The sequence below is a fragment of the Sphaeramia orbicularis genome, chromosome 15, assembly GCF_902148855.1.
Source record: "Sphaeramia orbicularis chromosome 15, fSphaOr1.1, whole genome shotgun sequence".
In the NCBI taxonomy this organism is placed as follows: Eukaryota; Metazoa; Chordata; class Actinopteri; order Kurtiformes; family Apogonidae; genus Sphaeramia; species Sphaeramia orbicularis.
In genome coordinates this window covers 46,750,637-46,773,912 of record NC_043971.1, presented here as the reverse complement: position 1 = coordinate 46,773,912, position 23,276 = coordinate 46,750,637, and the positions used below count along the sequence as shown (strand labels likewise).

The 23,276-nt window shown below is 38.9% G+C and overlaps 1 protein-coding gene and 1 long non-coding RNA gene across 8 annotated transcripts in view; both read right to left on the bottom strand.

Moving 5' to 3' along the window:
* Positions 1 to 23,276, bottom strand: part of LOC115434130 (polycomb group RING finger protein 5-B) — an 82,735-nt gene that overhangs the window by 7,005 nt on the left and 52,454 nt on the right. The gene's annotated exons all lie outside the window — the stretch shown is intronic.
* Positions 6,290 to 9,094, bottom strand: LOC115434133 (uncharacterized). The gene is made up of 2 exons (XR_003937480.1): positions 7,508 to 9,094; positions 6,290 to 7,225 (listed from the first exon to the last, which is right to left on the bottom strand). It is a non-coding gene; the product is annotated as an uncharacterized LOC115434133 (long non-coding RNA).

Below are 23,276 nucleotides of genomic sequence, written 5' to 3'. Positions count from 1 at the left end.
TCAAGGATCTCGAACAAGAGCACAACTTTTTATGTGCTCAAGTCAATATCAAGTGAGTATTTTTTTTTAACAATAATATTTTTCAAATTGAACGAAACCCAAATGAAATGTGTCTCAACTGAAGTTAATTGTTGGGTCATCTGTCTGCTTCTTAAAGTCCATCCAAAAGTCTTAAATGTCGAAGAGGATGAAAATGATGATGACCTGGAAGAAGAATACCTTCCCCCATCTTCTCCAAATATCAGTGAGTCCTCAGATAGTGATGTCAACCCAAGACACAAGCCTCATCCCATCCAGTCACCTCCAGGTGCAACTGTGTCTTGGAGAGCTCATATGAGAGGTAATAGTGGCTTTACTTGAACCCCCAGCGCAGTAAATATTTACCTGCCTTCAAGATACAATATTGACACAAGATGGTATGTCTTCAAAAATGTGCTCTGAAAAAAAGAGATCCAGGAGAAGTACAGTACACCTCCTCCAATAAAAGTTCAGATAAGAATACTTTCTTATAACTATTTTTATGTGTTATGCCCTTTAGGGTCAGAGCAACATCAGCCACAAGTGTGTATTTCTTTTTTATGTTTTTTTTGGTCACTCTCTCTCTCTGTATTAGTCAAAGGACCAGATGAGGCTATCCGGAGATACCAAAAAGTTCTGAAGACCTTCAGCAGCGTTCACACAATGACCAAAGCCTTCAGGATCAATGATGTGGATAGAGGAACCATAAAGGTGACTGCTCCTATTGCAGAGCTCAAGATTGTGGACCCTGAAATATTCAACAGCCTAAAGTTTAATTCTACTACTGACACCATGCAGTCCTTTGCAAAGACCTGCACTGCTCACATTACCCCTGAGAAAAGGATCACAATAGAGGATATGAAATCCGGAGGCAAACTTCCCTTATTAATGAAGTATTAAAAAGTGAGCTTATTTGTTCAGTAAAAGCTCTGGTAGGTGACTGTTGGGTCAAAAAAGTGGCACAGAGAATATGCTGTTTTAGAGAGTTCATATTGACATTTGATGTTCTTACTTTCAGTATTGTCTTGCAGCACACAGTAAAATTATCTAAATTCGAGAGTAACTTTGGTCTGTGAAAGTTTAGTGCACAATGTTCAAGTAATTGTAGTACAATTGGTCCAAGCTTTACCCAGCTACTGAAGAACATTTTATATTGGCCTTTGTATGGTTTCACCTTTGCACATTTATTTTTTTGCTAGTGTTACTGTATGTATAACAAGTTTGGATCTTGTATTTATGGTATGGCATGATGCACTTTTCCCATGTCAGTACAATCTGTTCAGTCACAAACCACATGCCTGAAAAATATTGACATGCGTGTACATAATTTTGTCATACCTAGTACCATTAAGAATATGCATAGCCCCTTAAACACAAAAGTTGTTTTGAGTGTAAGACTTTCAGTCATTTAGTAGCCAAGAAACTTTAGGCAAATACTTGAAAAGATATGTATATTCTCACATGTCCATTAATAAAAAGAAATTTGTAATTGCGCTAACTGGACTGTCATCATGTTGTGGTAATTGTGTACTGTAATGCATTTACTAAGTGTGAAGAGGAGGCAACTTTAGATTAGGGAACACATGGGAGTTAATAAGTGCCAAATTATTTGTCAGTAAAATATGAACAAAGACCTAACTTTAGAATAGGGAACATTTTCTGCATTACAAAGACTTAATTATGAGTTATTTGTACCCTACTAGTACTTGTGGTTTTGGGTTTCGCTCTATATGAATAGACCACCTTTGGTAAGTATTATTAGAGAAGAATAACTGTTCCTGTGATACTACTACCTTATAAGCCCCATACTGGCTGAATCATATTGAGATCGTAACATACAACCACTTACTAACTATGAATAAGCAGTAATTAGGAGCTTATATAGGGGAAATTCTTAGTTAAGGGTCTAATAAGGGTAAAATAAGGTCTTGCAGAATAAGGTATCAATTAATGATTTATAATGACTAACAAATAGCTAGTATTCTACTAATATACATGTTAGGAAGCAGCTAATTAATGTGTTTTAATATAAAGTGTTACCATTTTTTATAATTATGTATTGATGGCTACGGATAAAATGTTTCAAAGTACATATGTGTGTTTATTCAGACATTTCAACCGTCAAAGACATGTATATGGTCTTCATCTGCAGATATAATTCAGTTTGAGCAATGTGTGGGTTAAAGTAAAGTTCTCATTACTGGGATATTCAACTGTGCATAGTAGACACATAGGGATCACTGAACTGCCACTGAAGACCCCCAAACCATCTCCAAACCAGTGCCTTTGCCAAGACCACCAACAGGTTTTTGATAGCAGGGAACACGAGGCCCCAGAAGAAAAAGCCTACAAACTCCATATAGAAAGCATGGAAAGTCCACTACGGAATCAAACTCAGGACCTTCTTGCTTTGAGGCAACAGTGCAAACACTATTCAGCAAAGTGGTACGTCAAAGCATTTCAATGTACACTCCTGATCAAAATTTTAAGACCAGTTGAAAAATTGCAAGAATTTACATTTTGCACTGTTGGACCTTAAGAAGTTTTTAAGTAGAGTCTGAAAATGCAAAAAGAAGAAATGGGAGTGAGACAAAATAATTTGAGTAAGCATTTTATTGAGAACAACAATTAAACTGAAATAGGCTGTTCATCAGCTGATCAAAAATTTAAGACCACAGCTTTTAAAAGCCAAATATATGCAAAAATGTGGATTCAATGTCATTTTCTGTCAGGTATTCACACTGTCATAATCTCCTGATGGCAAAGGCTTTCATTAGCAAGGCCACTCGCAATGTGCCATCGCTGCTGAGGTTGGACACAGTATGACAGCCATGTTGAATCCACTGTCTTATGTCCATTTTTGTAAACTTCCCTTGCCATCCATCTCCATATGCTCTCAATTGGATATAGATCAGGGGAACACGCTGGATCATCCAAAAGAGTGACATTATTCCTCTGGAAGAAGTCCTTTGTCCGGTGGGCATTGTGAACTGCAGCATTGTCCTGTTGAAAAACCCAGTCATTACCACACAGACCAGGGCCCTCAGTTATGAGGGATGCCCCCTGCAACATCTCCACATAGCCAGCCGCTGTTTGATGCCACTGCACAACCTGAAGCTCCATTGTTCCACAAAAGGAAAAAGCACCCTCCACTCCGCCACAAAGAAAACATCTCAAGTGGGATCTCCTTGTCATGCCACTAACATTGGAAGCCATCAGGACCGTCAAGGTTAAATTTTTTTCTCATCAGAGAATAAAACTTTCCTCCACCTTTCAATGCTCCATGTTTGGTGCTCTCTTGCAAGGTCCAAATGGCAATTTTGTGGTGTTAAATGAGATGCGGTCTTTGAAGACATTTTTTGTTCTTAAAGCCCTTCTCTCGAACATGCCGTTGGATGGTTATTGGGCTGCAGTCGGCACCAGGAATGGCCTTAATTTTGGTCGAGTGCATTGGCTGACAGCCAATTGGATCCTCAAGCTCAGTGCTGGTGAAATTTTTTTGGGTCTACCATTTGACTTTTTTGTTCCATAACCCTCAGGATCTTTTAAGAAATTCAAAATGGCTGTCTTACTGCATCCAACCTCAGCAGCAATGGCGTGTTGCAAGAGGCCTTGCTTATGCAGCTCAACAATCCGACCACGTTTAAAGAGAGAAAGTTTTTAGCCTTTGCCATCAGGAGGTCATGACAGTGTGAATACCTGATAGAAAATGACATTGAATCCATATTTTTGTGCAGATTTTGTCTTTTAAAGGCAGTGGGCTTAAACTTTTGATCGGTTGGTAAGTAGCCTATTTCAGTTTAATTGCTGTTTTCAATAAAATGCTTACTCATATTATTTTGTCTCACTCCCATTTCTTCTTTTTGCATTTTGAAATTCTACTTAGAATCTTTTAAAGATCCAACAGTGCATAATGTAAATTCATGCAATTTTTCAACTGGTCTTAAAAATTTGATCACGTAGGGACTGTACCTCACAAGTTTCTAAGTAGCAAAATGAGCCACTGCAACATATGCATAATGGATAAATTATAGCCATTTCTCTATTGAAACAATATTGAATAGTTTTCTGGTTCTGCTTGAGAAACAAAATAATGATATATGAACAGACATGGACAGGGGTTTGCTTTAAGTAAAAAGTAAGAAGTAAAAAGCAAGATGACAATGTCCAAAAATCCATGCTCAAGGCTTCAAAATGCATCCACCTTTTGATGTACAGTCTGTGATTTTGCCACATGCCAGCACAGCATAAGCCAAATTGTATGGGATAAATGACTATAACTATGGTTCAGTCATTTAGTTTTAGGTTTAGTTTTACATTATGTATGAATCTACAAAATATAATGTGTGAATTACATTACATATGGACCTTATTGAATAGGGTATGTGTGGTGCTGTAGTTAAAGACAACATTTTAAAAGTGCTGGAACTTTAATATACTTGGGAACGGGGGGTTTCCATGCCAGGGCAGCATGGTGATGCAGTGGTTTACACTGTCACCTCACAGCAAGAAGGTCCTGGGTTTGATTCCAATGCAGGCTGGTGTGAGCCTTTCTGTGTGAAGTTTGCATGCTCTTCTATTGTCTGCATGAGTTCTTCCAGGGATAAATGAGTAGGACTTAAAAAAAAACAAAACATGTTTATGCATCTTATAGTTATTTGGCAACCTCTTGCCTTCAGTATGAATAAGAGCGAAATAAGAATGAGAGGAAGAAAAAGAGAAGTTATCAGAAAGGGACAATTCTCAGAGGGAGCCCCAAACTGTGCAGACTTGCACACAGGAGCCCATGTTTGCATAGTGCTTCAATCTAAAAGTATATACTGTGTTTTGTTCGTTTTGGTTATCATATAACTTTCTAATTTTACCAATACTCATGATTTTTTCCCCTCATCCTACCCATCATCTCATCATCCAAATTATTTTTGTGTCCACATCTTATCAATCCTGAGCCATAGCATTATCACAGCCTAAATCAATCATTGATGTGGATTTTTTTTCCTATCGTGTAGACATAGACACATGACAGCACACAGACTGAAGTCTTTATTTCTGCATGTCAGTGAAAGAGTCAAAGATGTGATCCGTCTTTTCATAAAAGATTCAGGCAGAAAAAAAGGTGAGTGTTTATCTCCAAAGTGCAGAGTGTGTCTCCTGTTGTTGGAATCCGTCTCCTATTTCTGGCAGCTCGGGGTTGCTGGTGCAGCAGAGTGCAGCTGCTGTCATCTCTGTGTTTTGCTGCATCATGCCTCAATAAATAAATTAATAAGTAAAAGAACAACAGTAAATCCAATCTGAGCAGTCTGTCACTGAGCCTCTGTATCTGCATCTCTGACACACCTTCATTCAGCATTTCTGCCTCCAAACACCTTAATTATACCACACTAACACACATTCTGTGACTGTCAACTACTTTAAGGGGTGGGGATTTTGTTCTGCTACCAAATGAGTAAAATGTAAAATCACTCAACCTGCTTGCATGCACAAGCAAAATGTGCCACAGGTGAACAGGCTAAATTTGCTGTTAAATGCTGTGTGGTGCACCCAAAAAAGTGTAGATTGGTACATATTACTAATTAATTCAAGCCTAAAGCGCTAGAGTTCAGGAAAAAAGAACAAACAATTAGATGAAGACATTAGATGTATAGAATAGCTGTACAGACTCATAACTTTGGTCTTTGCTGCATCTTTAGGAACAATAGTATTGTTAAAAAAATAAATAAAAAGAGTTTTGGTTTGATAACAAAACTTAAACTGTTAACACATTTTTTCATTGTGATTTTAGAACAGAGTAGGATCAGGTTGTGCCGTATCCTGATTCACACAGGCGGTAATGACGCCTGGCGGTGACAATCTGAGGTTCTTAAATTGAACGCAGCCTCAGTGTGCAAACTAGCTTAGACGATGGCTGACACCATAGCATTCTCTGGACCACTGCCTAATCTGGTCAATGATGAGATGTATTTCCGGTCTTCATCATTTAACTGCTGGTTGTCTAGATGGTGCCCCAAAAACGACAGACCTCATTGACAACTGACGTGCATTCTAGGGAAAGTCCTGGGCTCATTCACAGAGATGGCATTCATCCTACTTGGGAAGGGGCCTCTCTATTAGCTCGCAATGTGGCTTCTAGCCTTAGTCTCCCAAACTGACATCTTAGAGTTGGGACCTGGGCGCAGAGTTGTAGTGTAAAACACTTCTCTGTTAACCACTCATTTCCTTCTGAGCTGTCACATATCCAATGTTTAGGAAAGCAAATGTGTGTCTATCCCCCGTGCAGCACACACTAAAAAGCCTAATACTGTAAAGCCTATGGGAGTGAGACCAAATAATTTAATAAAAAATAGTTTTGAGTAGCAGTCAATATAAAAGAACACCTAATAAACATATAAAATGTGGATTACTAAACATGTCAATTTCATCTAAATCTTTGTTAGTAAATGACTTAATTGGTGATTATAAAATTGACATTTTGGCTTTCACAGACACTTGGCTTCAGCAGGATGAGTACGTGAGACTAAATGATTCCACCCCAACAAGTCATGTGGATTTCCACACAGCTAGAAGCACTGGCCGAGGTGGAGAAGTGGCAGTAATATCACACTCCAATTAAGGTCTTAGCCCTAAAACTTATCACCTTTTCCACCAAAAAGAACCTGGTGCTAGTTCGGTGCTGGTGGTAGAGCTAGTGCTTAGCTGGTTCCAACCTGGTGCCTCCAAAGAACTGGTTTGCTTTTCCATAGGCCAAGAGCCAAACGGAGCCAAGTCATAGCCATGTCATTACATCATTGTAAAACGTGATCACAGGACTGGGTCTGGCGTGGGAGACACGCTCTCAGAAGCAAGTGCTGCTCTTGCGTTTCCAAGCCTATATTGAAATCCACAGGCAAAAAACACAAATATTCACTCTGTGGCATCTGTGATAAACATAATTATCTGGGTTTCTATATTACATACATAGAAACATAATGCAAGGATAGTCTGTAAACAGATAATTAGTGAGGTCAGCAGAGCAGTATTATTACCCAAGTTTATGGGAGGCATAGGAAAACATGGACAAAATGAACTTTTTGTATTTCAAATGAGTTTATTCATACTGAAGTAAAAAAAAGGCTCAAATAAAAAAAAATGCTTAAAAAACTTTACAAAAGGGAAGAAAAATCAAGGTGCTGTTGCTGTGTGAATCTGCGTCCTCGTCCATGGGCAACAACTGTAAAGAACAAAACAAAGAAACTGTGCTTTAATTTGACATTTTCTCCCCTATGTGGACAACAACCCTGTCTACTGTAACATGGTTAAGTTAATTACTGGGTTCAGTTGTGCCTTTTATGAACCCCCCGAGGAAACATTGTTTTGGACACAACACTTAAATGTTATTATTAGCATACCAGTATCTAGCATTTCAACGTCCATAATGTTTGTTGCTCGCTTTAATCTCTAAAGTTGACTTTTTGTGAGCCATTAACCAATGCATTTGAGAAACAAAACTTACCAGTATTGTTTGCTGCTGTTTGAACAACAAGCTTGTCCACAATCGAGAGTTGCAAGTCCGTGGCTGCTGTGGCTGAGTTCAGCGCACTGGTAGTCTGATTCATCGGTCCCCTAAAACCCAGTCCAGCAGGTCCAAATGTAGGATTCTTTTCAGCCTGCCGCTGCATCCAAGTTGTCTTTTCTGGCCCCTGTAGTCCTTCTTTAACTTCTCCAGTTTGTTTAGAAGCTGGTCCAGGGTCTGCTTGTAGCCATCTCTTTTCATTTTTATGTTTATATTTCATTCCATCTTTATATTTTTCCGAACACCGGTTTTGTGCAAGAGGCTCCCTCCAACATGTCTTGGACTTCGGAAGAAGCCCACAGTGCCAGAAAGCCTGGGTCTCCTCCTCAGTCCACTGCTGCTTGTTTTTGGCATCTATAACTCTTTCTCTAAAAACAAAGCTAAACTAAAAACCCAGTGGTTGTAGTTTTAAAAATGGCGGTTCATAGCTTTCGCTCTTCCTGTATTGGTCTGTAACCCCCCACCCACCAATGACACAGGGAATTGGTTCATCGGTTCTTAGTCTGGCCGCAGTTTACCCCATCTCGAAGTTAGTGCTTTCCTGGAACCTGTTTGGAACCATTTTGTTAGGCGGTGGAAACACAAACAACCGGTGTGAAGTCAGGCGTTGGCTCTGAACATGTCCGAAACCAGTTTCATGGAAAAGGGGTATTGATAATGCTTTCAGTGGCCTGCGAGATGGGATTGGCTTAGTTCAAAATAAATAAATCAACTCACAGTCACAAGCACACCCTGGATCTGATCTTAACATATGGTATTGAGATTTGTGACCTTATTGTCCTCCCCTGTAACCCTGTACTCTCAGATCACTTTTTAATTACCTTTCAGTTTATGCTTGAGGATATTTCTACACCAATATTTAAAACTCAGATGAAAAGGACATTATGTGATTGTTCTGTCTCAAAGTAAAAAGAGATAATTCAGCCAATATTTACTGCCATGTCATGTGATTATGAAGAGAACAGCTCCCAAATGTCTAGTCCAGCTATATGTGATGAGTTTGTTGATAGTGCCCTGTACACACTACAAACTACTCTGGATGTAGTAGCTCCTCTAAAACCTAAGGCTGTTAGAACGATGTGAGCTTCTCCTAGGTATAATGCTGAAACACTTTTCCTTAAACAAGCAGTGCGTAAATTAGAGAGGCTATGGCACTGCTCCAGCTCAGAGGAATCTTTGAGTGCCTGGAAAAAGAGTTTACTGACTTATAAGCAGGCCCTGCATAGGGCTAAAACTAGATATTACTCATCCTTAATAGAGGAAAACAAGAATAACCCCAGGTTTCTGTTCCACACTGTAGCCAGCCTTCAATTAGCCTTCCTACAATTTATGACTTCCTACAATTCTTTAACAATAAAATCACAACTAGTAGAGAAAAAATAGATGAAATACTTGCAACTATCAGCTCTGAGGAAGCTCAGGCTGTAAACCTAGAATCTTCTATAAAACCCTCTGTATTATTAAAAGTGGGGTAGGAGATGTTTTCCTGGGGCATTTTTTAATATATTTCTTAAAATCCCTTTCACACCCCGACCAACCAATTAATTAAATGCTGAAACACAAAAATAAAAAAAAAAATTTTAGTCACCTGTGGAATGAACAGGACTGAAAATACATCATCCAATCATTTTAACCAGTCAATTGAAATGATTGAAAGGTGATATGTCTATCAAATTCAACTGCCATTTGGCCCCCCGCGTAACCCTCTTCGGGCATGAATCACCCGTTCTCAAAGGCTTGGAGCACTGGTAAAGGAAACAAAGCCAGAGCCAGAGCTTGACAAACTATATTAACTATATTAGGATGTAAAGTTCACTAGCAAGCTGTTTTGTCACTAACATAAATCACTAGGGAATGTAACGTTAGCCAGCAAGGTATGAATTGGGGCTGTTCTGCCAACAAAGAAGGGGGTGTTGGAGGAGACTGAAGGAGGTACACATGGATCCGTGAGGCTGGGGATGGAGCTGGGACCGGAGCCGGTGCAGGGGCCAGGGTTGGAGTCAGAGCTGGGACTGGGTACAGGGACGAATTGATGCTGTGCAGCGCTCGTGACCCCTCGGGAACAAGCATTGCATGTGCAATTACTCTGGAGGCGTGGCTTGGGGGGGGGGAGTCTGAAGAAAGGGGTTTGGACTTTTGAATTATGTATTTTCAAAATGTAGCATGCTCGAACTGTTTTTCCAAGATCTCATACCCCATCTTTAAATAATTTCACCACTGTACACCAAGCTGATCAATCATTATATCCTCATAATCATCAACTTGCCTCTTAGACCCAATCCCAACCAAACTTTTAAAAGATACTCTGCCCCTAACTATTGACAATATCCTAAATATAATAAATACCCCATTAGTAACTGGCTACATGCCACAGTCTTTTCAATTTGCAGTTTTTAAACCACTTTTGAAAGAAACTACTCTAGACCCTGATATTCTAGCCAATTACAGGCCTATATCAAATCTCCCCTTCTTTCCAAAAGTGCTAGAAAGAGTGGTAGTTTAACAGCTATGTCAGCACCTACAGGACAAAAATGTATTTGAAGATTTCCAGTCTGGATTTCGAGCTCATCATTTCACTGCAACTGCACTAGTCAAAGTCACTAATGACCTGTTACTAGCTGCTGCTGATGAACTGGTCTCGATACGCTACCCCCCGTCTTATGAAGCATTCACCCCCCACACACACACCCATGTCTGTGCACTTCCTGTCTACCTCACAGTTTCATTCTGCCAGCAGGCCTGGCTGTTAATAGTGTAGGGGAGACTGGGGACAGTTGTAACACGGGTCAGTTGTAACTCTTGCTATTGCTCCAATCAGGAACAATTTAGGACTCACCTAATTCACTCTGGACATGCTCAGTTTAGTCCTTAGTCCACATAAGAAGTTGTAGTGCCATGAGGCAGACACATCAAAATTTGTGAGTGAAAACATAATTGTGTGGTAAGTGATATTTTTTGCTCTAATTATTTTTGTAATTGCATAGTTTGCATTTGAAAGTTGTGTAAATCATATTTGTGAGATAAGCAAAGATTTATGCAACTGTTTATCCACATGTCCACAATTATCTAAATATAAGATTATTATATCCTGTGTAGATCAGTGTTCTTATTTCATATATCGGCCAATATATCGGTTATCGACCAATATCAGATATCAGCCGATATATTGGATATCGGCTTTTTTTAGCCCCCAATGTCGGTAAGTAACAATTGGTGTCAGAAGTGGGATAGCTGAAGATCTGCCATGTGACACTCGAAGGCGTCGGACAGGTTAGCCACCAAGAATCCACAATCTACAGGTTCTCCTCTACCTCACTGAAAATCTTAAGCGACGAGAGGGTCTGACGCCTGGAGTGAAACTGGTCGACTTCACATCTATTCAACGAACTCAATACTCTACTTCCTCGTCTGAAGGGTGAGACAAATTTTTTACCAATTATTCAATTGAAGTATTTGTTTATTAATTAAATTGGAAAAAGAAAAAATTTAATTAAAGTAAATTATAATGTGACTCAGTGTTGCACACAAATAACATTAACACTGACTTTAGTGTCTTGTACAGTGTGTATAAACACAGACTAAACACCAAGTTAAACCGGAGTCAAAGATGAGACGTAGAGTAAGGCTTTTCCTTTTACTGTAGTTTCCTCTTCAACATGCATGTTATTCATACAACCGGTGAAAACTGTAAATAATAAAAACAACATATGTAACAATCTCTTACGGAGCCCGGGAAGGGACACGAAGAGAAAAAAAATGTATTGCGTTATAACGCAATAGTTCAAAAGTATTGCGTTATAATGCAATAGTTTTTGCGTTATAACGCAAAACTATTGCGTTATAACGCAAAAGTATTGCATTATAACGCAATAGTTCTTGCGTTATAACGCAAAAGTATTACGTTTAAACGCAAAAGTATTGCGTTATAACGCAAAAGTATTGCGTTATAACGCAATAGTTTTTGCATTGGGATCTGCATTCTGGATCGGACAGGTCGGTCAGGTCAGACACACCTGTACCTGCAGTCCTGTGCCCTATGCATGTGTAGTTCAGATGACCATAACTCTTTCATTATTTGTCCGATCGGAAAAATTCCAACAGTTTCTGAAACCTGAGACACTGTGCTTTATGGACATTCTCAGGTCAATGCGAAAATTTCCCGGGCACCCATCCTAGAAGACGCAAAATAAGCCATTCGGTGACTGGGGACGCACACAACAGAGCGGATTCATGGAGCGGAGAACTGGAGCGCATAACAGAGTGCAGAACGGATTAGATCTAGTGTTGGAAAATGTAGGCAAGATGGACATCCACAGTTCCAAGTCCCCCTGGAGGTTTACAGATAGATTTGTGACCGAAGGAGAGACTGATGGAGCAACATCTGAAGAAGAAAGGTAAAGTTCACCCGGTTCCATTTAGTGGACTGTCTACATGACCGAAGCACTCTCTGCTTTTTTCTATGGAGTTTTTACTTGATTTACTTTATTGTATGTGTAAACTGACGCTTATACTGCCAGTGACGTGCAGTCAGAGGAGGCAGGGGAGGCAGAGCCTCCCTTGTCAATCTTGAAAAGAAAAAAAACTTAACTATAAAATATAATAAATGTTGATAGTTGTCAGCTGGTATGTCCTATAAACTCATTTTCCGTTCGAATCCAATATTATTCTTATTAATTTTTTTTTGTCAATTAGAATAGCAGAATTTCCGCACGCTCCGTTCAAATACAGGGAGGAGGCAGCACTGTGCTGTGCCTCCCGCAGAACTGTCTCCTCCCCTCATGAACTCTGCTGGTACCCGAAGAAAATATTGTGTCGCTGTCCCTCTGTATATCGCAGTTAAAATGCTTTCAAACACTGTGATTATATGCTCTATCCTTCCATAATCTGCACAACATATGGAATGTATTTCTGTAATGTGTTTAGGCTCGCAGATTAATCAGAAAACCGCAGTGAAAAAGTCACTAGGGGAGGCCAACAGTATCCCTGCCTCATGATAGATGGCGCCAGTGAGTCCACAGATTCATGCGCTTATAATCTTCTTCATTCTTTTTTATACACTTTAATTCACCTCATCAAAAATGGAGGATTACATTTCATGTACAAATAAAGGTAAGACCATAAACTTTTTTTTTATTTTTAGTTTGAAATTGCTCTTTTTGAAGGTTTCCTGTTGAGTTCCTGCCAGTCTACCTATGCTGACTTGATGCACAGCCCATATACCCAGGCCATTCCTTTTGCTCACTCTCTCTATTCCAGTTTCTCAGGCCACCATATATTTGTAGATCTGGCTCTGAAAGAGTCAGTGCCTCCCCAGCCATGAACCCCACTGCACGCCACTGTATACTGCATGGTGGTTTTATAGAATAAAGTACAAACCGTGTAGAGTATGTGTTAGTTTGTAGTATGTCGGACTTTCTGTGCGTAAAAGTGCGCATGACGCTCTACAAAATAAGAGCGCATACGCTGATGTTCGGTGACTTTTTTTCTTCAATAGTACAATTTGACCTTGTTTTGTTTGTCTGATACATTGTTCTGTGTGTGTTATTTTTCCATGTGTCCACAGTCACATTCAAGGATGAAGAGGGAGAAGCCACGGTGATGCGCAAAGGCTCTGGTGATGAGAGCAGATACTGAAGACGCTCCACATCACAGATGAAGGACGGAGGCAGAGCCTGATGATGATCAGTCCAAATACCACAGACATTCAACACATCCACAGGAGGACTGACTTTTGGTGTGAACAGACTATTTTCCATGTGCAAACTGTGCCATAGGAGCACTGCCTGGATGAACTGACAGAACTGTTTCTGCAGAGCCATGAACATGAAGGCACTCTGCAGACATAGAACTGACAAATGCCCTGTGTGTGGGGGGTAAAACACCTGTAGAGTTTGCATTTTTACCCTGTTTTTGCACAATAAAAGGAAAATACTCATAGTTTGTTTTAAATACTTTTTATACTTTCAAAGTTCCTATTTAACTTTCAAATATTGTATCCATGTGTAATTTCAGTGTTTTTCTGCTAAAACAAAAAAAAAAAAAACCCAAAAAACAAAACAAAAAAAATTCCATTTTAGTGTTTTTCGTCATTTTAAACTGTTATTACAGTATTAAAACAAACAGTGACTGCTATATTGAACGTTCGAAGTGGTCTGCAAAAATTGACAAAACGACTCAAAGCATATTTTCCGACCTTTTTATGATCAAAATAAGAAAATCAGTCCAGGTGGACCATTTTAGGCTCAGGAGTATAAAGGATTTTAATACAATGCGCACATCCTCCTGTCTCATGCGCAGATCATTCACACTTAGTGCACATCCACCTGTATCCATGAAGCTGCACACAGACGCGAAGCTGGGCAAATATGAATTTCATTCAGAAACCTTTGGAATTTTTCCGATCGGACAAATAATGAAAGAGTTATGGTCATACTACACAGGACAGGGGGGCGTGTCAGACCTGGCACGGTCGGACCCGAACTGGACTACAACGTTTTATGTACGGACCTCAATCAAGAGAGAGCATATATGATTGCGTTATAACGCAAAACTATTGCGTTATAACGCAGTACTTTTGCGTTATATCGCAATAGTTTTTGCGTTATAAAGCAATAGTTTTTGCGTTATAACGCAATACTTTTGCGTTATAACGCAATAATTTTTATTTTTTGCATGTCCCCTCCCGGGATCCGTAATCTCTCAACATACACATCCCAAAAATATTTTAACAACGTTTCATAAACTTACAGCATTGCCTCTCCAATATTTCGCTGTGACTTTGCAGAATGATTTAGCAGCATTTCGAATGAATACAGACGAGCTCCGAAGTAAAGTTCGTGCATATTACAACCGGAAGTGATAGATCGTGAACCGGAAGTTCGCGTATAACAAAATAAAATCACTGAAATTCACATTTAACGTACTTTTTAAACTATCTTGCTTATTTAACATTACACAAACACAATGTTGCAATAACAAACTAACAAGAACACATAAACTCTTACGAAATATGCCTTAACGGCAACACACTGACAATCCTTGTGCTTTTCAACTAGGTGCAATGGGTCAAAGCGTAACTGGCTCTTATTTATGTTTATTGCAGTGATTAAATACATTTTCTTTCCTTTAAGGGGAACACTTATTGCACAACAATTTGAATTCTTACAGTTTGTTTAACAAATATTCAATTCATTATTCAAAATTCAAAACAAATTCCTTCCTTTCCTCATACAGCCCCGGACAACAACCAGTGACCAAAACCATCTACTGATCTCAACTGTTTGACACCTGCTGATCCACTAATCCTATCAATAATAAAATGCAGTTCTTCATCTTTACATGGTCATCAGATATCAGTCCATATTTGGATGTTCAGATACTCCGTAGTTACCGTGGAAACATTTTCATCTTCTACAACATTAAGTCACCAGTAAAACCCATTGAGTTGGATCAGTGACAGTATATGGGAACACTGGGTTTATGCTCAGTTGTTTATATTTTTTTTTCTCTTCAGTTTTCTCTGTTTAGATACAATAACCTTTGAATTTACTATGAATATTCATGAAGATTTAAATTAAAAAATAGGAAATTAAATATAGAAAAATACATGATTTATGGTGAAAATGTAAAATATAGAGGATAATATTACAGCTAAAGCTGCTACATCACCTGAGAAAAGTTAAATGGAGAGAAACATTTATTTGGGAACTGGGGCAATAATACTACTGGGTCTTTATGGGTTAAACAAAAGTGCACTTTGTGATTAACAATTACAGAGTCTGACAAAGTTTAAACACACAACTAAATACTCAAGAGTTACATAACTTTCCTTTATACAAAAGTGTATAACGTCACTAGAGACCTGTTGATGGACATATTAATTTTGATTATTTGTGTTATTTGTCAATTAGTCCTTTCAGCCCTAATTATTTTTCTTGATATACAGAACTTCAAGCCACTCCTTTGAACTAGATCAGACTACACTTGTCAAGATCTGTTTGTTTTTTAATTGCGGTCACAAAGGTTTAGTTGATCTCACTGATTACAATATTCTGGTTTCCAACTCGGTTCAAGACATAAGGGATTAGTTTAAGATGTGGCTATATTTCTTCGTCCAGAAGCAACCAGTATAAACGTCTTTTTACTTCCTACCACCTTCAAAATGAAAGCGTCTTTTAAAATAAAAGCACCCATTTTTATAATTTAACCTAATGAAACAAAATCAAAACAAATTGAACAAACATCATATTTCAGATCCTTTCCAGTGAACCTCACCGACTCCCAACTCATGTTGCACTTCGGTGCCATTGGAGATTGAGTTGACCTTTAGGTCCCTTTTCCTGTCCATATGTACAATGACCTCTGTTGAATTGGACACCCCACAGAAACACAGACAGTGCACAGAAGTGTTTGCAGATACTGTCTATTTCAGATATTCCTTAAACAACTTCTTTTTTTTTTTCCAAATGATGAGCCTGTTTATCTTGGTACTTGGTAAACCTGTTAACATGTAAATATGAAAATCTCTCTGTTTTCTATACCTTTGCTTGATAATTACTTAAGAGTCTGTCCTCTGGGAAAACAAAGCATTCCTCTATGATGGTTTAGGAAATCTCTACGTAAACTTTGACGGGGGTGTAGGGATGGATGTGTGTAATCGGTCTTTTTGTTATGGTTTATTGTTAGTGATGAATGACTGATCAAAAGGGGGGAGTATGTAATGGCAAAATTACTTATATCCATATATATTCATGTATATTTTCATATATTTCATATATCATATAGGCTTCTAACTCCATTTCAGATATATTCATGTCACTGTGTATTATAGAGCAGTTTTGACCTCTTTTGTGTTTTGTCCAGAGGAGAAAGCCAAACCAACATTTCTCACAGGGGTCTTATCTCTAAGTTCCTGACACTAACCAAAACACTTTCGACACATCATAATTTTCTCATGGGAGACAGAAGACTACATTGTGATTTGTATTTTTGGGTTCAGACTGTCTCAGTCTTTTGTCTGAGTGATGTCTCTTTCTATGGAGCTCCAAATTAAGTGATTTCTTTGACACTGATCGCTTGAACTGACCCTTTGTTTTTCCTTGCTGAAAAGGAGGGTCCAAAGACAGGGGATGCCTAGGACATTGACCCTTTTGCTTCACCGACTGTTTACTGATTACTTGACTGTTTATTTTCATTGTGTGTGTGTTTTTTCATATCAATTCAACAACTTCTGTAAAGCCCTGTGAGGCAGTCGCAATTTCTCATAGACTGCAAGGGACGCTCAGCTTCCCCTAAAATTACGAAAATTAAATGGTTAAATATGTACAGTTGTGTTGACATTTCATTGACTACAAATGTGATGGAACACGTTCATCTCGAGGACGTGTTCGTTCAGAATCAGCTTTATCAAAAATCAGCGGACTCGATGTTGTTCACTTCTCATACATTCTCGTTGTGCTGTTTTCTCATATGATCTATGGTCAGTGCATTTGCCCGTAGACCCTCGGCGTCCATGGACTTCAATGGGACTTCACGAAACAGTTTTTTTCATTGCCTCAAAACTGGACGGTAATTGGATAAATGCCACGATGTTGTCCCGCCCCTGGACGCCTGGCATCTCTGGGGGTGAATGGAGTTGTGGGCGGAGCTCAGCTGGGCTGGACGCCAAGCTTCCACGTGCTGATTGGAGGATTGGTCGAAAGGCTGAATCCCGTTTGATTGACAGCTATTTTGAGATCTACTGCTTCACTTGACAGAGTTCAGTTAAATACCGTCGCACATTCTATTTGTGAAATTGAGAGAGAAACCACTACGAAATTACTTGTTCATTTCTTGCACTGTAAATGAAACACACTCATTGTACTTCCTTTTTTCAATTTAACACAATTCCAGCGTTTTCTTGTTTACTTGGTACGATAAGGTCACTGACCATTTTCTTAAAAAGGAACAGAGGGCCGAATTTATGTTTAAATAACTTGACCATTTTTTGTTTTATGTAAGCCAACAATGAGCTTCCCCTCTCTGAAAGACGAGCAGCCACCACTGCTGTGAGGTGACTTTGTTGTGATATTGGACTCTATAAACAAAATTGAATTGAATTGTTTCTTTTTCTTCAATCGCATAACTATTATATTAGCTGAAGACACATGATCAGGATGGTGCCAAGAAAAATCCTGCACTTCTCAATAAAAATTAAAAAAAAAAAATTCTCATGGCAGCTGAAACATGCTTTTTCACTGTATTAAAGGTTAGGAAAAATTGATGTTTTGTCAAATGTAAACATCTACACTAACTTGAATCCCAAGACTGACCATGTTACTGAATAAATCAAACTCAGCCTCATGTTCATGATTTCTCGCTGTAAGAACGTCACACAAATGGGGCTGGAAAAAGAAACAGCGTCAATAAAACCTCTGAAACCATTACATATGTCTTGTGTGGCTGCTGTTGAGGAGAAAGGCAGAAAATAAAGCTGAGCTGTAGAGTTGTGGAATGGATGAGATCGGTGAATGACTCGTGTATTCTTTCTTTCTCCATTCCCAACTAGCGTCTGTCTCACCCTCCTCTTACCTTGTCCTTAACTGGACCGGGTTCACACAGAGAAAGTGTCCATCCTTCTGGCTCAACAGTCAGGACATGAATAATTCTGAAGGGACTGATTTTGTGTTTTTTCTGGGACATCAGGAAAAACATAGTCTTCACTAGTGTCAACAACTGGCTCTCAGCACATCACCAACTCCAACACAAAATTCATGCAAGCACGAGTGAGAGAAAAACTTTTCACATCTTTTTTTATTTTAGGTTAGTGCTTTGGTGTAAAGTTTTAAGTTGCATAGATAAAAATCATTACGGAAAGATTTAAATCAATGCACAGGAACAGTGAGTTGAATCAGCTGCATCTACAATGTTTGCGACGTGATATCTACTATGTTTGCAACGTGATATCTACTATGTTTGCAACGTGATATCATGACTTGTGTCAAGCCAGTTTTACTTGGCATGTTATCAGTTATAAGCTTTCTGTGTGTATGTTCACATTGTTATTAGTCCCCACTCCAACCTGAATTGGTGCGCCAAATACCACACACTGAGGGTTAGGGTTACGTTTTGTCGTTTGTCTGTCTGTCTGTCTGTCTGTCTGTCTGACTGTCTATTCAATGACATAATCACATTATCTGAAGAATGCATTAAGATACCTGCACCAAATTTACACTGTGGATGCATCTTGGCATGGAGCAGAAGCGAACAGAAGAAGAAAATAGGTCACGTTGACCTATTTTTTCAAGGTCCAATGGTGACATGTCTTTTCAACAACGTAATCACTTTATCTGAAGAATGCATTGAGATATCTGCACCAAAGTTATACAACCTTCGACAATCCAATCTAAATTATAGGGCAGTAACTTTCAATATAATCTTACACTATATTTGGCCGAGGGGCATTAAAAGTGTGTAGCACATTATGTTTATATTATCCTGCCAGCACATGCTGCTTGATGTTGTTATCTGATGGAGATGCAAACACACTGGCTGAGGTCCAAACTCCCAGGAAGTCAGAAACACAGTAAAACAAGAGAAAAATAGAAAATTCAGACAGAGGGCAAAGTCTCTGCAGGTAAATACACCACCACACACTGACAAGGTTAGAAGTGATGATTGATAAGGATTATTATTGGTTAAGTGCCTTTAAGGAAAATGTTCAGACTCTAAATGATCCTATCTCAGCACAATCTTGTGGGAATGTCTTCAACTTTGGCATGAACATTCACTTTGACTCCAGGATAACCTGACTTTGGTGTCGAAAGGTCAAGGTCACGGTGACCTCATGAAACTGGTATTTGAAAGAATAGCATGAGCAGATAATGATGCAAGGATAATGGATTTATCCAACTAAAATGGCAGTTCTCAGTATAACTATAATTGGCCTTTCACATAATCACATCATCATCAATGATGTGTGCATCTTGCTTGGCACAGTCTGCTGTGAAAAAAAAAAAGAAAAGCAAATACTGTGAAAAATACCGACATGGCAAATGAGGAGGCATCCAATCAGACAAGGAAGATTGACTGGAGATCATGTCTGAAAAAGGCTCATTTTAGAAGTGCCTAAAAGGCCTCAATGCTCATCATATTTCCACTCTAATGGTCTGAGAGTGACTCTCAACAGCCTACTGTATATACATCACAAGTTTGTGTTTTTGGCAAGTCCACAGGATAAAAAAACCCTCATCTTGGTAACAGTCATGCTGTAACATTCATGCAGCTTGTTATAGGATGGCAATATGTAATATCTTAGGTTTGTATGTGTTCCCCCTCAACATCTCTATAGACCCGTTAAAGTTTATTAAATGAGGTAAACATGTTTCCTTTTTAAATAGAAAGTGAAACATGAAATGATCTATCATCCATGAACAATGCACTGATGAGTGCAACACATGTCGCCTTGTAAGTGGTGGGCCCATAATAAAGTCCATCCCCATTACTGTTCAAACTGTAATATGGCAGGGACAGCTAGACAGAAAAAAAATAATGCACAAATGCCTCAGTCACTGGTATATTCTAATTTACAAAAGAATTTTGGGGAGACTTCCTTTTTTATGTTCACTGTTAACCAGGAATCATGGAAGTTACAATCTCCACTCAATAGACACTTTGAAACTGTTTGTTCCAAAGAATTAGGAAATAAATCTTTTAGGTTTTCAGCTCCTGATGTCAGGAACGAGGTTAAGTCTGAGCTCCATCTGCAAACACTGATTCCTTTCAATGGTTTTAAAGAGAGTGAAATTGTTGTGTGTGTGTGTGTGTTTGCTAATGCTTTTATTGTAAACTGCAATGATGTGACTGTATCGCTGCTGTCTTGACCAGGTCTCCCTTGAAAAAGAGAGCCCCCATCACAGTGGAACCAACCTGGTTAAATAAAGGTTAAATCAAAATCAAAATGAAAGTCATCATTTACACTCAAGGATAAAGTGGAAAAATTTTGTGGGGCCTAGGGTTGAAGTCACTCACGATATCAGTCAATACATTATCTCAGGAATGTCTTGGAAGGAATGCATTCACATTTGATTAAAACAAGCACTTGGACTCAAGGATGAAGTGGATAGTGTTTGGTGGCCAAAGGTAAAAGCCGTGTTGTAAGGTTGCTGTAACTTGTGATCACTGTGACCAAAATATAACTCAAGCTAGAGGTGGACAATATATATCACCTACGATAATTTCATAAATGTTGATTTAACAATGTGCAATTTTACATTATCGTGTATTCATACTGTCTCAAAATGAAAACAAACGGACGGTGCACAGACAGTAAAGGAGAGGTGCATGAAAGTCCTTATTGGCCGAATGTGTGCCTCAGTGGACAGGATTCAGTCTCTTGGTGACTCAGTGGCACCCAAAACACAACATTGTTTCACATAAAGGAAATATGCAGGGGTCTCCTGTCTCAGTGAATAATTTCATAGCAGACGTGGGTCCACATCATTAGCCTGGAAATGGTTTAGTTTTGACGAGACTAATGTCGGTCAAAATAATGTTATATGCAAACTAGGACACCGAAAAGTTAATGTGACAAATTCATGTGGAGGGGGTCCGGTGGATACAGGTTAGAAGTTGTGAAAATTTCGTGTAAGATCCGCTGTAAAATAGAGGCATAGAAGCTGAGAGTCGGACATTGAAAGCATGTTAGGTTTCATTTTCGTTCCAGCGTTGGTTACATTAGTTATGGACCGCACACCCACATATATAACTACTGCCCCACCCCCACCCCCACCCCACCTGCCAAGCATGTTTTGCAGAAGATGTACGAAGCACTTAAAAAACAAACAAGAGCTGTTGCTCTGAAACGCTATGTCTATCCATAGATGTCCTGGCAAGCAAGTAGTTTTACAACATTTTTTGTAAAAAAAAAAAAAGAAAGAAAGAAAGAAAGAAATTCACATTTTAAAGGATATCGTCAGATTACCCATATCAGGAAATTTAAAAAAATAATCGAGAAATTTTTTTTGTCCATATTGCCCACCCCTAACTCAAGCATAACTGTATCTCAAGGATTCATCCTCTATGTTAAAAATATTTTACACAAATATCTAATAGGATGAAGAAATGACAAATTATATCCCAAAAGGTCTCATTATAGGAACAGCATGCTTCTCATTTTAGTTTTCTGCTTGATTTAAATGTAAAGGAGACCAACCATACAGTCCATGCACCTTACAGAGATCCATGGACTCAGAACTTTTCAGGGGCAAACTTGTTTTACTGTATTTTTGTTGCCAGTTTGTATTCATCATGTCCTGGTCCTCCAATGCCTTTGGTAGAAACAAATTACCAGTTTGGAAATATCCCCCTACCAATGATTAAGCAATAAAAAACTAAACAGCCAAAACTGTTGTCCAGAACACCAAACAGTCTAGGACTACCATGTTAAAGTGGGCCAATTACAGATTTTTTTTTTTTTTTTCCCAAGTCAACTTAAGTAATGTTTCCATAGTGTCTCTACATGGAATAAAGGCCAAAATGGAAATCATTATGGCCTACACATCTGTCAGTCTGTGCATGTTGCAGAGAAACTGTGTTTTTAATGACAGTATAAGAAAGATGTCAGTCCAAACTAGACAAACAGACATCAAATGACGTCTGTTGGAAAACAGGCTGTAATTTGCTCTGTGCTTATATGTCCCTTAAACACAACAATAATTACATGTCTTTTCATTTCAACTTTCAGTTCTTAGCACATGCCCCTAAGTGATTGCTATGCATACGTGTATCATTTAGCAGATACAAGCTGTTTTAATGTGTCACAATACAACATGTGTGACAAAGTGCTGAGAAAGTACAAATAACATGCACATTAACGTCACAGATACTACATTATTTAACTGCTTTTTCCCCTCTGTTTTCTTGCCATTTTCTCTTGCCACTATCGTCTTGTGCTGCTGACCTTCTATCTGATGTCACTGATACCAGCTGTCCTCACTCCTCTGTCACCATCCACAAGTGCACGGGGTCGTTCATTAGCTAATCTTTCAAGTGAACGCATACATACTGCACACAGAATGGAAGGATGAGAATTGCAGGTTCAGTAGCATGGATGTCATACTTTCACAGAAAACATAAGCCCCTTTTACACAGCACCTCTGTTCCGGGGATATTTCACCTTTATTCCGGAACAATGTATATAAACGAAATGGTGGGATCATTTGTTCCCACCTCTGTCACGACTCTGTAACACCTCTGGAGGTAGTAACAGAGCTGTGATACAGGTGGAATCATGATTCCAGAATGCTATGTAAAAGGAACATCTCTCGTTCCGCAACCAAGGTTGTTTTGAGGACATTTTTGAGGATAAGTTGTGTTAGAAGGTTACAGGCTTCAAGGGGTAGAATGGAAAACACAGACAAAGGGACACAGATTGGTTAGTTTAGTTTTAAGGAGTGTGGAGTATTTATTGTTTTATTGTTTTATTATACATAATAAGAGTTTAAGAGGCCTGTGGGGTAAGGACAGGGGATGACAGCTGTAAGGTGGTGGGGGTGTGCAATGTTATTGGTTGAGGCCAGAAAGAGACAACACCTCAAGTATGACTATAAAGGATGAGGAAAAAGGTTTCTCTGGGCTCTTGAGGACAGGGAGCCAGAGAGATGGGTTCTATGTTTGGAGACTTTATGTTTGTGGGTCTGGAAAACTGATTCTTTGTATCCTTGGGAGACCA